The following is a 15506-nucleotide window of genomic DNA, read 5'->3' on the forward strand; positions in this document are numbered from 1 at the left end:
TTCTTTTTTTTTTTTTTTTTTTTTTTTTTTTTGGTACTGGGGATCAAACTCAGGTCCTTGTGCTTGTGCAGCAGGCAGCAAAACCACTGAGCTAAATCCCCAGCCATTACTATTCTTTTCTAATATGTTTTCCATTTTATTTCCTTCATAATTCATGAGTTACTTAGGACTATGAATTTTTTTCAAATATGGCTGTTTCTTATGCTACATTTCCATTTGTATTTTCAATTTTATTATAATATGTTAGAAACTGTAGCGTTTATTATATACTTTTGAAAGTTGTTGAAGCTTAACTTGTAACCTACAACATAGTCAATTTTTGTAAGCTTATCAATTCATAATTTAAATAGTCTAGGTCCATTTAATTTTCTGGCAGATTAAGCCATCTGATTCTTAGAGATTTAATTAAAACACCCACCTATGTCTGTGAATTTTTCAAATTCTCTTCTACTTCTGTTAGTTTGGTTTTACATAGTTCTAGGCTGTTGCACACACATACAATTCTGTTATTGTTTTACCTCTGGCACTGTTCCTTTCGTTACTATTTAGGACCTTTCTCAGCTATTAAGGTCTGTTGTTCTTAAAATTGTTTTTCTAATATTAATATCCCACATTAACTTTCTTTGTATATATCTGGCATATTTTTTCCCATTCTTTATTTTTAACCTTTCCATATGTCTTTGTTTCTTATGTATTTCTTGTGGACTGCACATAGCAGAATTTTGGCTTTTAGCCAATTTTATAATCTACCATTATTAAAAGTATTAATATACTTACTTTGATTATACATTTAAACCTACTTCCAAAACCTCATGCTGTGTTTTCTGTTTACCATTCTCTTTCCTTGATTTCCTCCCTTACTTTCCATTTTCTCTCAGATAGTCTTTTGTTTTCTGACTTTTCCCCCTTCTGTGGATTTGGAGACAAAAAAGTATATTTTGTGTTTCTAAAGTTTAGTTTTACAATTTTTATATCCATAACCCTCCTCCCAAATTCAAGTCCTCTCACACTGAAAAGCTTTCAATGATACAAACAGACCATTGTGGCACAAGCGCCATAGGTTTGCCACCACTGTAACTAAAGAGGATTAATTCTGATTTTTTTCAATACACATATGCACAAATGAGTTTTTGACAACTGATTCAATGATCAACATTTTTCATCATTGTTGAGACCACTCTCAAGTCTTCTACCCCATAACTTATCTTTACATTAATTCTTATTATTGAAATACACCTTTGCAATGGTTTTCAGTAAGTTCATATGAGTTGCAAAATCACTTAATTTTTTATGTCTGAAAATGTTTAGACTTTGCTCTTGCTGAATGAGGTTAGCTGCATGGACATTTCAAGACTTCATCGGTACTCTGAAGAGGTTACTCCACTGACTTCCCCTGGCATTCTTGGTAGGCAATCTAACTTTTCTTTCTGTACCTTTCAAGATTTTTTTCATTCTCAACTTCTGGAGTGTATGATATATCTAAGTGTGCATAAACTTTATCTCACTCAGGGTTGGAAATATACTTTCAATATGATGGTTCATGTCTTTCTTCAGTTCTAGAAAATCCCCAGTTATTGTATCCTCAAATACTGCTTCTCCATCCATCCTGCCATTCTATTTCTCAGGAACATCTTTCATATGTCAACCAGGGAACCTCAGTTTATTCTTCACGTCTCTATCTGCTGAAGGGAGGAAGGGATGGGTTCCTTTCTTCCCCCACTGAGTCCCTCATCGCCTGTGTTCAATCTAAAAATTCTACCTATGGACTTATTTCAAGTTATTTAATTCCAAATCTTTTTTAAAACAATATCCAAGTTTATTAAACAAATTTAAGAAGGTATTATAAAATGTTTAACTTTCATCAGCTTCAAGGTTTATGTTGCTGCCCAATTTTGTATATAACTGAACTTTCAAATCTGCTAACACCCACTGAATTGGTTCTACTCTGGATTCTAAGGCATCAATTTCTTCTTGCAAATTTTTCTTTGCTTCTTCTAACATGTCTTGTGTTTCTTCTTGAGAATGGCTAATGAAAACATCACCAACCTGATAAGGCATCATTAAGCTGTCATCATCTGCGAGCATGATGTCGGCACAAGCATCTTCTAGATTCTAGAGTTGTTTCTTTTTTACTTCTACTTCTTCCTTTAGCTCTGTGATTCTACTTGTATTCCATGCAAATTTATTTATCTTTTGTTGATCTTCGAAAGTAACATTGACATCTTCTGCAGCTGCCTTCTTCATGGTGGCTGCCATCTTGGTTAATTCCAAATCTTATTAGTAGTGCTTGTATTTATTTTGTCTATTTTCAGTCATACTCTCTTGTAATTCCTTCATCATTTGACTATACTAAACATACAGATTTTAAAATGTCTTCAGTTTGTCCCAAAAATTAATTGCATAAGCAAATTTATATTCTATGTATTGATTCTGTTGGCTTCCTTCTTAGCATTAGATTATGTGCATCATTGGAATCTGGTTCTGTAGGCTCACAGTGAGCAGCTACACACACACGGGTGTGTCAACATGGGCAAAGGCAAGGGGTGAGAAGCTGCACTTACCTGAAGGTCATCAGTGCTCCTCAGGTTAGTCTGTTACTACAGCAACAGCCACAAGAGACAGGTGACCCCTAGAGGACCTGCTGTGGACCTCGGTGTCTCTTACAGAATATAACTAAATTGCACTTTAGAGACAATTTCATTCAAGATGACTGTAGCCTTTAGAGGTCACAGACGCAATGAATTCACTTGCCACTACTACCAGCCCCTTCCCCACAAACTTCTAAAGACACCACATTCTGTAGGAATAAAATTTTGAATTAAGAAGAAAAAAGATTCAAACTACATCATAATTGAAGGACCTAACAGACTTAAAAAACATATCAAAATTACAACTGTGTCAATATACCAAATTTAAATTTTTGACACTATTATTAAAAATCAGTATTTTTGGTTCAAAACCAAGAAACACACACACACAGAGATAAAAAGTCCTCCTGAATATTTTCCTTTTGTAGAATTATCCTTATTAAAAATGTTTGTGTGCCCTTTCTTATGAATATCTGCATCTATGGAATTTTTTGTATTTATGGAGATTATTTTCCCTTAAGATTTGTGATTCTCATATGAAATACCATATTCAGAAAGAACTTAAAGAAATGGCAAATTTTCCAAAAAATGCTTTTCCAAAACACATTGTCATTGCAATTTTTGACCTGACCAATAAGGATATGTGATTGTGTCAATAAAATGCTATTTTTCTAAAAATGTAAGTAAAAGACTGACCATGACAACAACGACACTCTTGAAAGAAGTCTCCCTATATCCATTGTGTCCTTATGGTTCATGACACAAACTGGCTAGGTTAGTCTGCTAACTAGTACACCCCACTTTCTGCTAACGAGAGACCCCCTTCTCCAGCTCTTGCTGTCAGGTAGCAGTGAGTAACAGACCCTCCAATAGCGGGGGAGCCAGGAAGAGCAATCTGTTGTCAGGGTGGAATCAACAGGGAGGCTGGCTCCATTAGAGCACGTGTGGCCACCACCTGTTCTTCCTGCACCTCATCCAAACACCCTCTCTCTTCCACTCATTCCCCACTTTCAAGCTTCACAGAGAACACGGCCACGTTCACAGTAACTTCCAGGGCTACCTCTACTACAAACATTCTACAGGAAGTCCAATTGTAGAGCAGAGATGGCCCAACCATCACGCTGCTGGATTGCACATTTCCCCAACTCGATTGCAACTTTTGACAGCTGCAGGAACAAGGTCACTTTCCCTTGTTTTGCTTCCTCAAACATACGCCCTTTACACTTAGCTCACACCGTATATCATCTATTAGAATGTGGCTCTTAAATCAAAGATGTGATCCTCACCATCCACCTAAGAAAGCTCTAGGAAGATACCCATTTCCAGCTCCCTGCTGGGCCTGCCCCAGTTAGGTTCCCTGACACCTTCATCCAGTACAGCCAACACCAAATGCACAAGCAACCCAGCACCTTCTGAGGTCTCTATCAGTTTTGTTTAGATCACCTTTTCCTAGATCATTGTAGGAAAGCTGGAGGAACCATCATATGTTGTCTCTTTCTTATCTCAGCCTCAATAGTATCCTGGTCTCTCATAGTTTCTCCCTTGTTGACCAGCAGGACAATGGCGACAGCCCCCTGTCCTCTTCATCATGTCCTCATTCAACTGTGTCCCTTTTCCCTCCTTAAACGCAGATAGCTAATACGCAAGAATCTTCAACTCTAGGATTCCACTTCTAAAACTTAGCTGCAAAGTAATATTTTTAATTGAAAAAACAGGTTTTCAGAAATCTAACCAAACATCTTTTTTAAAAAGGATGAGCTGAAAAGTATGAGGGGGACCATTAGGGGAGGGAAAGTGGGCGAGGAAGGGGAGCGCAAGAGAGAGTGGTAGGGGACACGATCAGAGCACAAGACACGCATGTATGGAAAGGCCAAACCCATTAATTGGTATAATTAAGATGGCTATTAATTATAATGACTAAAAAAGAAATGTTTCGGAACAGCATTATCTATAATAATGAAAGTCTGAAACAACTTACATTTCAATATTTTATTAAAGTATTTAATAAATGATGGTCCACCCATTATTTGAAGTAGACCATTATGCATCCACTTTTCTAAGCTTTAATTGTATGGAAAAGTATTCAAAATACAACATTAAAAAGAAAAAATTAGGATATAAAAGAGTAAAAAATTTTTAGATCTAATTTAATGTATATATGTCCTGTCTCCCCAGAGTTCACCTGCTCTCTGTCACTTGCCACAGTCTTGCATGGATGTGACTCTCGGTGGGGAGGGGCTCTGATGAACTGGAATCCTTTGAAGACTGAACAGTCTATCTTTAGCATTGCAGTGGAGTTCTAATGGAGGGACTCCTGGAAACGCTAGCTCCAATTTATGGAGAGCTCAACCTTCCTTTAAGGCTTGGAAAACAGAAATTCCGTGCTCATATGGGAACAAATAGTACTGAACACTGAAAAGAAGCAGTTCTCATGTCACCTCTGCCTTTCCTCTTCCCAATTCCCAGGTTGCTGGGGATGTGGATTCAGGAGGGCTGACCGTGGGCTCCTTCCACCACGCTTGTGTGTGAAACCCCGGTGTGGCCTCGGATGAGCACCCTGGGCACTCTAGACCTCCCTTTCTTCAGCCTCGGGACAGAAAGCACACTACACACGGAGTCCTTAAGGGCATCCACTGAGAGGACAACAAGTACCACGCACACAGTGGGTGCTCAATCGTGAGGGCTTCCATTCTCTTCCTCAGTTTCCTACTTGACCCACCTCCACCCTTGCAACGCACTGCAGATTCGAGATTCAGGCTGTGGTCTCTTCCCCTGCGGCTCCCTGGAAACCAGCCCAGTCACTGACTGTGTAGATGGCTGGCACTCGTGAGCAAGCAGAGACCGGGGGCTGAAGGGTGGTGTTGCTGCCTCACTCTATTCACTACAGGGATTTTAGTGACACCTGGCAAACACCTGGTGGCTCTGGGGGACAGGACGAGCTTACAAGACTCTCTGGAATGGCATTTTCTCATGCGTAGGGCTGATACAGTGCAGTGCACATATGCACCATGTTTCCACGGCTCCCCTCCACCGGTACCCAGGACAGGGCTGACACCTACAGGAGAGCTCTGATCCGGTGACAGACCGACACACATCTAGCCACAGCTGGACAGGTGTGGGCCCTTGGCCATAAGAGGAACTGTGCAGAGATGGAGAATGGCTAGGGATAAACTCAGGGGACCTGACCTGGTGACAGATACTGGCTGTGTGGCCAGAGCATCATTGCAGGTCAGCCACCCTGTGAAAAACCAGACAGGAGGAAGAGATTGGAAATGGGCTTCAGCTCTAAAATGCTACAATTTGCTTTCAGAGAAGGTGAATGAACACAGGGTACAAAAGTAAACATTTCAATCTGTTGCCAGTGCCAAGATTACCTTTACATAAACCTATACCATGTTAAACAACTCAGCAGATGCCTTCCTTTCACTACTCCTGATGGAAAACTACAACATTTTAAAGTGCTTTCTGCTGATAAGAGAAACCATACAGCAAGTAGAGTGTGGTTGGTATTTTCAATATTTGATGACAACTAATTACTTTCTGTCCACATCAGTTCCTAATGCTGCTTTAATTTGATGGAGCATTCTTTTCAGTCTTCTCTAATTGAACATATGCCAGATATGCACATGTACACACCCCTGCGCCTTTGTGCTGTGATTAACGCAGCTCCAGGTTCTATGTACACAGGGCTGTGGTTCAGCCTTTCCCCTGGGAACATTCTCCAGAGAGCTCTAGGTCTTTATCCACCAACAGAGCTCAATAACCAGAGCCCTGAGGTTGGAAAGACACAGCCTCTTGTCTGGCTCAGGTTCCCTAGTAATGTCCCATCTCCCTTCATATCATGTCATGCAGTTGTCCAGCCAAAGCTCAAATCACACTGCACCCCTGGAAGGAGTCCAGGCCTCCTCTGCAAATCTAGAGACAGCTAGGAAGCTCTTCCTACACTGAACCAAAACCCTGGAAGTTCTATCTCTTGAGGTCACAAAGGAAAAAGTTAGTCCCTCTTCCTCATGACAACTTGCCAACACACTAACCAGGTGAACACAGCTCTGCGAAAGCCAAAGACCACCTTCCTGCAAGTTGAATACAGTAAGCTCCTGCATCTGCTCCCAGAATGTGTCCCCATGTGCTTGCACCCCTTATAGGACAGTGGAGCCACATGGGCTGTGAAGGCTGGGACCAGTGAGGTCGTGCATTCCTCTGGGCAGGATGCCCACTGGGCACACAAGGAAGCCTGAACTTCTCCCACCAGCCCACTGGACACAGCACAGTTCTCCAGGCCACCAGACAGGTGTGGCTTCTGTCTGTGGACAAGGTGATAAGAAAAGGGTTCCACATCTGGTAGCACCTCAATTTCAGAGAAGTAAACTTGCCTGAGGATAAGAGGCTGGCTGAAAGTGAGCTGGGGGACCTTCACAGGACCTGACAAATGTGCTCAACAGCTGGCCTGGGCCAAAGACAAGAAAGCTTTAAGAAAACAAAACTAGAATTCCATTTGAGGCGGAGGTTTGCTTTACTTTTTTGCTTTGTCTCAGATGTTCTGTCATGGGCTCTGCCTTCTCTAAGGTACTGGCAATTGGATTTTCTCTTCAAGACTGGTAGGGAACCTATGGAATGCCAGTGAACAAATGGCCATGACATTTGCACTGGGTGTTGATTAACAGAGTGGAATGCTTTTGGTTCCACTTCCTCCTAACTGAAAATGTAGCACATATGGATGAGGAAAAGGGGCCCCAGATGGAGGAATTTTCCTGAAAACTCCCCAGAGCAATCTGTAGCCACAATGTGATGCCCTTCTTTAGCTTTCTTGAGAAGCAGTAAAACATCAGAGAAAGGTGAGGGTCCACCTGGATCACTCCACTTCCTCTGGAAGGAAGAAGACACCTGGAGGATTATCAGTGAAAAGCCACACCTTTCATTTTACAGGTTATGAAACAGAGGCCCACACAAGATAACAGTTTGAGATGCTAAGTGTTTTCATCCTATTGAGCAATATTAATGTGACCTCCTGTGACCTGGGGAGGCACAATTTTGCTCTAGGATTAAGAGTGAAAAAGAACACCAGAAGCTATAGGTCTCTGCCACCAGCTTAGCACAAACCCCATGGCATGAAACACCGGGTCCTAAATGCAGCTACATAACTTGAATAGCATTGTAGGTTCTCCCCTCAGCCACCCATCTAATGAATGCAAGAAATGAAGACTTCCCATTTTCCCCTGGTATGCCACACAGTCATTTATATTTTATTTATTTCTGGCATGGGTTTGATACTTCCTCTTTCACTTTCCTATTTCTCAACCTTTTTTCTCTCTTGAAAATATCTTCCTTTCAGCATGGCTTGGCATCCAGTAGATGGTCAATAAATGTCAAATTCAGTAAAGTTGAAGGACATAAAATTAACACACAAAAATCAGTGGCATATCTATGTATCACTCATGAATTAGATAAAAAAGAAATCTCTCTCAACAGCTGATAGAACAATAAGATTTAAAAGCTCAAGGGCCGGGGATTTAGCTCAGTGGTTCTGCCATCTGCCTTGCAAGCGCAAGGTCCTGAGTTTGATCCCCGGTACCAAAAAGAAAAAGAAAAAAAAAAATTCCATTTGCAATATGTATTTTTAAAGAGCTAGAAATAAATTTAACAAAGCAAGTACATGATTTCCACAGTGAAAACTATAAAACACTGTTGAAAGAAACTGAAGAGGATGCCAAAAAAGTGGAAAAACATGCCATGTTCACAGATTGGAAGAATTTATATTGCTACACTGTCCATACTATCTAAAGTGATCTATAGATTCAATGCAATTCCTATCAAAATACCTATGACATTCTCCACAGAAAAAAGAATCCTAAAATCATATGGAATCACAGAAGAGCTCAACTAGCCAAAGCAATCTTGGTCAACAAGAATAAGACTTGGGCACCACAATACCCAACTTCAAAATAAACTACAAAGCTATAGTGACCAGAACAGCATGATACTGGCATAAAAACAAACATATAGGCCAGTGAACTGAATGAAGAACCCAGAAATACATCCATGCATTTATAGACAACTGATTTTTGACAAAGATGCTAAGGACAATTGTGGAAAAAGAATATTCCCTTCAATAAACATTGATGGGAATACTGGATATTCATATGCAGAAGAATGAAACTAGACCCCTTTCACACATAAAAGTCAATTCAAAATGAAGACAAATTTAAGACTTGCAACTAAAACACTATTAGGAGAAAACAGGGAAAATGCCATAGGACATTGGTTTAAGCAAATATTTTTTGGATAAGACCTCAAAAGCATAGGCAACAAAACCAAAAGCATACACTTTCTGCACTGGAAAGAAAACAATCAACAGAGTGAGGAGACACCCTGCAGAATGGGAGAGAATCTTTGTGAACTACTCATGATGTAAACTATTCCTGATAAGGAATGACTATTCAGAATAAGCAAGGAACTCAATTCAATATCAGGAAAATCTGATTTAAAAATAAATAAATGATCTGAATAGACACTTTTCAAGAAAACATACAAATGGCCAACAGATATATGAGAAAATACCCAACATCACTAATCATCAGGGAAATGCAAACCAAAGCCACAGTGAGATATCATCTCACCCCAGTTAGAATGGTTATTCTCAAAAAGACAAAAAAAATGAATAAATACTGATGATGATGCATAGAAAGGAAAGTCTTACACACTATTGTTGATAATGTAAACTAACTCAACCAAAGGTGCTATATAATCCAGCAATCCCACTGCTAAGCATATATCCAAAAGAAAGAAATTAGCACATCAAGAAATACCTGTACTCCCGTGTCTATTGCAGCATTAGTCACAACAGTTAAAATGTATAATCAATCTAAGGATCCATCAGTAGATACTGATAGAGACAATATGGTATAAATACACAATGGAATACTATTCTGTTAGAAAAATGTGATTCTCTCATTTGCAGCAATATGATCTTGGAAAACATTATGTTAAGTAAAATAAGCGGAGCACAGAAAGTCAAACTGCATATTCTCCCTCATTTGTGGAAGCTAAAAAAGTTGAGCTCATAGAAATAGAGAGTAAAATAGTAGTTATGAGAGGCTGGGGAGCAGAAGGGGAAGAGGAATCAGAGATAGAGGACAGCTGATGGGTACAGTATTACACTTAGGATGAATATGTTCTAGTGTTCTGTACAGCACAGCAGGTGGCTAGGGTTAGTGATGATTGCAAAATATATTTCAAAATAGCTAAAAGAAAGGACTTTGAACAACCCTAACATAAAGAAAGACAAATGTTTGAGGTGATAGATATTCACATTACTCTGATTTGATCATGCACATTACGTACATAGATATGGGGGGACCTCCACCGTGTCCCATAAATGTGTGTAATTACATATCAATTACAAATAAAAGGAAATGTTAGCTCCTTTCACTTAGCACTGTTATCCTGTTTCTCTCTGGAGTCCCCTAAATGCCACCCATGCAACAAGTACTCAGAAAACAAGGCCAGTGAGACATCTGCCCCACAGAGGAGGAAAACCATCCCAACATCAACAGCTCCAGCTCTCAGAAGTTTCTAGAAGTCCCCTTGAGACTTCCTCTGAAAGTTTCTCTACATCTTTTTACTCTTCAAATCTGTGTGTGTGTGTGTGTGTGTGTGCGCGCGCGCATGCGCACGCGCTGAGGTGTGAACCCAGGGCCTCCGCACTGAGCTACATCTGCAGGCCTTTTTAATTTTTTTTTAATTTTGAGACAATGTCTCACTAAGCTGCCCAGGCTGGGATCAAACTTGTAACCCTCCTGCCTCAGCCTCCAGAGTGCTGGGATTATAGGTGTGTACTGCCATGCCCAGCTTCAAACCTTCTTTTCCTCAAATTTAAAAATTTTTTTCTTACTCAACCGTGGGTAAATAAAGTAACTGAATATAGGCAATTTTCTCCTATTTCCATCTCAATGTGCAGAATATTATTCATTCACCTAACAAGTATTTATATTAAGGAGCTATATTTGAGAGTATGTCCTGGTAATAACACAACCCAGCCCCTATCATCAAAAGGCTTAGAGGACAGAAAAAAGGAGAAAATTAAAAATTAAAAATTAAAAATCTAATAATAGTGCAAGGTGAGAAACCTTACCTGATGGACACAGAAGCACAAGGATGGGTTTGGGGTAAGGACTGACGAAAAGTCACTGAGACTTCATAGCTGACCAGGGTTGCAACAGAACACAAATGGGTTAGAGAAATGAGTGCACCACGAGTCCCCAGGTCAGGCTGATTAGAAGCTGTATATATTTTTTAAAGGCAGTAGAGTAGCTTGGAAAAGGGTTAACCGGGGCCTTAGCTGTTAGACTAAGGAGTGGAGCTATCTTGTGGAGCAAAGGGATGGTGCAGTCATCCTGTACTTTGACAAGCATCCCTGTCAGGCCTGTATCTGATCTCTCCCAGTGAAGATGACAGATTGGCAGAGAGACTCTCAGCTCCACCCACTGGACTCCACGCCCACTGCCACCACCGAGTCCGGGCCAACAGCTCTCACCCTTTCAGACTCAGCCCTCTTAGCCCTTGAGGAAACAGAGCCCAGACAGAACTGGTACAGCAGTTTTATTTGGGGGTTTGGGGCTGGTAATGTTGAGGCTGTGCTCTAGATGGGAAGATCAAGGTCTTCTGTGAACAAGAAGCACACAGTTGCTTGAGAAAGACATAAGAGAAGATGTGTGGGTCTCAGCCACAGCCTCCAATAGGGTCTCTTGAAACCCTAACTCGGACTCGCACACCTTTCTCTACCCTGAACCCTGAGCCATCTTTCTGAACTTCAAATATAATCCTATCATTCCCATAGATCTGGCTGCTTTTACAGCTAATGAGGTGGATGCCAGTTAACACAGTAGGAACTAGTTTGGTGGAAGAAGGAAGCCACTGCCTGCTGAGGGCCTACCAATGCTGTGGCCAGCACCATCCTGTAACATTTACATGTTCTGTCCCATAGACTGCACTGTCGGAGAGAGAGACCACTGTCTGATCAACTGTGACCCCAGGACGAAGGCTGTGATGACTTGCTGTGATCACAAAGCTAGTGAGAGGTGGAGCGGGGACGTGGGCACAGGTCTGAGTCCAAGCTGGCGAGCTTTCTATCTCTGCCCTGCCACCGAGGAGAAGTAACAATAATCCATTCATTTCCTCACTGGAGTGAGGAAACAGACACGGGTTGGTCTTGGAGAAGATGTTTTCTATTCATCTTTTCCGCCACCAAACCTTCTGTTCCATGGTCCAGACTTGCTTTGACCTTCCAGATCTGGCATTCACCTTGACTACCACCAAAAGATTTTCATTTAACTTATGGTCACTATTTCCTCAAATACATTTTCTATCCCAACGTCTATCCAGGCTCCTTCTGACAGTCCAGTTGTGCATATATTAGACCTCTTGACATTATCTCTCAATCACTGAGGCTCTGTTTATTTTTCAAAAATAATTTTCTCTGTGTGCTCTAGCTTTGACAATTTCTATTGCCCTGTGTGCAATTCACTGATCCCATCATCTGCCAAGTTCATTCTCCTCTTAAGTCCATTCACCATTTTTTAGAGGCCATATTTTTCAACTTTAGAATTTTTATTTCTTTGTCAATATTTCTCCACCTCTTCACCTATTTCATCCATCATTTCCTATAAACCCTTTAATGCTTTTATAGCGTGTTTTAAATCCCTCCCTGCTAGTTTTAACACCTGACTCATCTCTGGGCCTGTTTTTATTCACTTTTTCCTTTAACTATTAATCACATTTTCTTGTTTCTTCATATATCTGATCACTTTTATTATATAATAAACACTGTGGTTAATACATCATAGAGACTGGGTTTTGCATTTTCTTCTAAAGAATGCGAGGTTTTGAACTAGTGAGCAATTTAACTACTGGTGGGTTACCTTGACCCTGAGGAAATGTGGTTTCAAACTTCCTAACAGTGGGTTTATTTCAGTTTTTCCCTTAGTCCTAAGAGGTAGCCCTTTATCCTGAGTTACTCCTAAGACATGGCCCTCCTAGAGTTTTGAAGAAAAGCCTAAAGTCTTTACAAGTCTCTGTGATACCAGGACTTGAACTGCAGCTCCCACGTGGAACCAGGCAGCTGCTGACATCTCAGCCTCCCAGCAACTGCTTCCTGCTATTCTCCATACTCTCTCAGGATGTCCATGTAGGTAAAAAGGCAGCTATGGATTAGAGGGGACTTTGTGCAGGGATTTTGGGGCTCTCCTTGGATCACACCTTCCTCCCTGCCTCCCTGCCTCCCTCCCTCCCTCCCTGCCTGCCTGCCTGCCTGCCTGCCTGCCTTCTAGAACATCTTCCTTTGATTTCCAGCCACTCTAGCAGCCCCCAGATTCAACCAAGTAAGATAACTAGTTTTGGCGGAGGGTTGGGGGGGGTTCTTTTTCTCTTTTTCTTTTGTGTGTGTGTGTGTGTGTGTGTGTGTGTGTGTGTGTGTCCATGTCTGTGTGTACTGAGAACTGAATCCAGAGCCATCATACTGAGCTACATCCCCAGCACATTTTCAAGTTTTTTTTTAATTTTAAAACAGTGTTTGCTAAGTTAATAAGCTGCCCAAGCTGGGCTTGAATTCGTGACACTCCTACCTCAGCCTCCCAGAGTCCTGTAATTATAAGTATTCACCCTCTTTTTATAAACAGCTGTGACCTGGGAAGTGCCATTAAGGAATAAACTAGTCATGTGGTGCTTACCAAGTTTTCCTCCCTTCTTTGTAGGGTCACATCCTCTCCAGGTTCTGCCCAGAGAGCAACATCTGGCTGCTCTCCAGTCCCTTCACACAATTGGAACAAAGGCAAATATTTTGTCCAGAGGTAAAATTACTATCAGCAGAAGATTAAGAAGCTTATTCAAGTGTAGAACATGGCTGAGTTAGAATTAAACTCAAATTTGGCACATCACAGATATGAGACATTCCATCCAATGATTTGTGGTTATGGAAGAGTTAAAAGACATATGCAAAGGCTAATTTACTTCACTGGTAATTTCAGTTGCCTAGTAAGCCCAGATTTCCTGCTCTTAGTCACACACAGCATGCCTTGGACACACACGTGTCCAACACACACATGAAACAGTCCCGAGCACATCTGCGGTGACACCCTGCTGTTCCATGCATGGTGGAACAACCCATTTCATATGCGATCCGGTGTACAGGCAACATGATTCGGAGTGTTTTCACGTAGTCCGTTCTATCTGAAAATGCAAGTAACATAGATTTCTAAGCAGAACACTAATAATGCCTAAACACTACAAAGAGCTTGTTCTATTTTTAGATAATGCATCATTTTTATTTTTAAATTAGAAATAAAAATTGTACATATTTATGGTGTATGATGTGTCTTAATGTCTATATTGTGGAATGGTTAATTAATTAAGCTAATTAACATTTCATCACCTCACATACTTACCATTTGACATGGAAAGAACACTTAAAATCAGTCTTTGAGCAATTTTCAGGTATACAGCATTTTAACTCTAGTCACCATGCTAACAGATCTTCAGAAATTATTCCTCTGTCAGACTGAAATTTTGTACCCTTAAACAACACCTCCCACCCTTCTTTCATACCCCTGCTCCAACCACTGATAATCACCACTCTGTTCTCCGCTTCTATGACTTGACTTTTTATAGACTCCACATCTAAGTGAGGTCATGCAGTATTTGTCTCTCAGCCTGGCTTATTTAAATGAGCATAATGTTCTCCATGATGGCACAAATGATAAGATGCCTTCGTTTTTAAAGCTGAGAGGTACTTTGCTGTGCATTTGTGCCACGTTCTCCTTATCCCTTCACCCACTGGTGGGCACCTGAGTGGACGCCACACCTTGGCTGTTGTGAATGTGAGAATGCAGAGGTCTCTTCGGGATGCCAATTTCATTTCCTTTAGGCATTACTCATAATAGAACTGCTAGATGAAATGACAGCTCCATGTTTAATTTTTTGAGTTTTCTCCATACTGTTTTCCATAATGGCTTTGCTAATTTACATCCCCAGCAGCCATGGGAATTCTCATCAACAATTGTCATCTTTTGACTTTTTAGTAATAGCCAAGATAATATGTTATTTTAAAGGCTCATTTTAATTCTTAAAGCAGAGGGATAAAAATCTTTCTACAACTATGAATGTACACCACTTGAGAAAGGTCCAAAGGGTATATTAAAGTATTTTTTTCTGTTTTGTTTTAATTAAAGGCATTGTGTGTTCAAGACAAAAGCACTGGATTAGGAAGCAACAGCCTCCCAAATGCATTCCCTGCTGCTTCCCCTGCCACCCTAAACATTCTATTTCAAGTGATTCTTTTTAAAATGTGTCATATTATGTCACTCCTCTGCCAAAATCTTCTACAGATTTCCTATAGCAAAGTCCAAAGTCTGCACGATTACCCATGGACCTTGATGATCTGACTGCTTCTTAATCTCTGACCTCAGCCCCTCCTCCTCCTCCTCTGCCTATTACACTCCAGCTATTCAGGTCTCCTGCCCCAGGGCCTTTGTACCTACATTCCTCCAACCTGTACACTCTCCCCACAAACCTCTGTGTATAGCCTCTGACCTTTTTAGTTCCTTGCTTAAAGGTCACCATTTCATTAGTGCTTTCCCTAACTATCCCATTTTGAATCAAAATCCTTTAAACCCAGCCTGGCATTTTCCATTCTCCTCTCCTGCTTTCCATCCATCCACACTTAGCACAATCTCACATACCATGTGCTTCACACACCTATCTTACTTCCTGCCTCACCCTACTACAGTGTAGTAGAGGAGAGATTATACTTTTTATATATTTACTATTTCCCCTTGAGGGGAGAGATTATACTTTTTGATTATTTTCTTCAATAAACAATTTGATGAACAAGCAAATAAATAATCTAAGTATTCAACCTTGTTCTCC

General features: G+C 40.7%; 1 protein-coding gene and 1 pseudogene across 9 annotated transcripts in view; both read right to left on the bottom strand.

The window, feature by feature from the left end:
• The window catches only part of Msra (methionine sulfoxide reductase A), a 368989-nt gene that overhangs the window by 181368 nt on the left and 172115 nt on the right, over positions 1-15506 (bottom strand). The window lies entirely within an intron of this gene.
• LOC147826864 (prefoldin subunit 4 pseudogene) overlaps positions 1-15506 on the bottom strand; it is a 29878-nt pseudogene continuing 14372 nt past the window's right edge. The window contains exon 1 of the transcript XR_015453331.1: positions 1-15506. This exon is cut by the window's right edge and continues 14372 nt beyond it. The product of XR_015453331.1 is annotated as a prefoldin subunit 4 pseudogene (transcript).

Source organism: Heterocephalus glaber, unplaced genomic scaffold (assembly GCF_053883595.1).
Source record: "Heterocephalus glaber isolate CG9 unplaced genomic scaffold, H.glaber_assembly_v1.0 deba00001460, whole genome shotgun sequence".
Taxonomy (NCBI): domain Eukaryota; kingdom Metazoa; phylum Chordata; class Mammalia; order Rodentia; family Bathyergidae; genus Heterocephalus; species Heterocephalus glaber.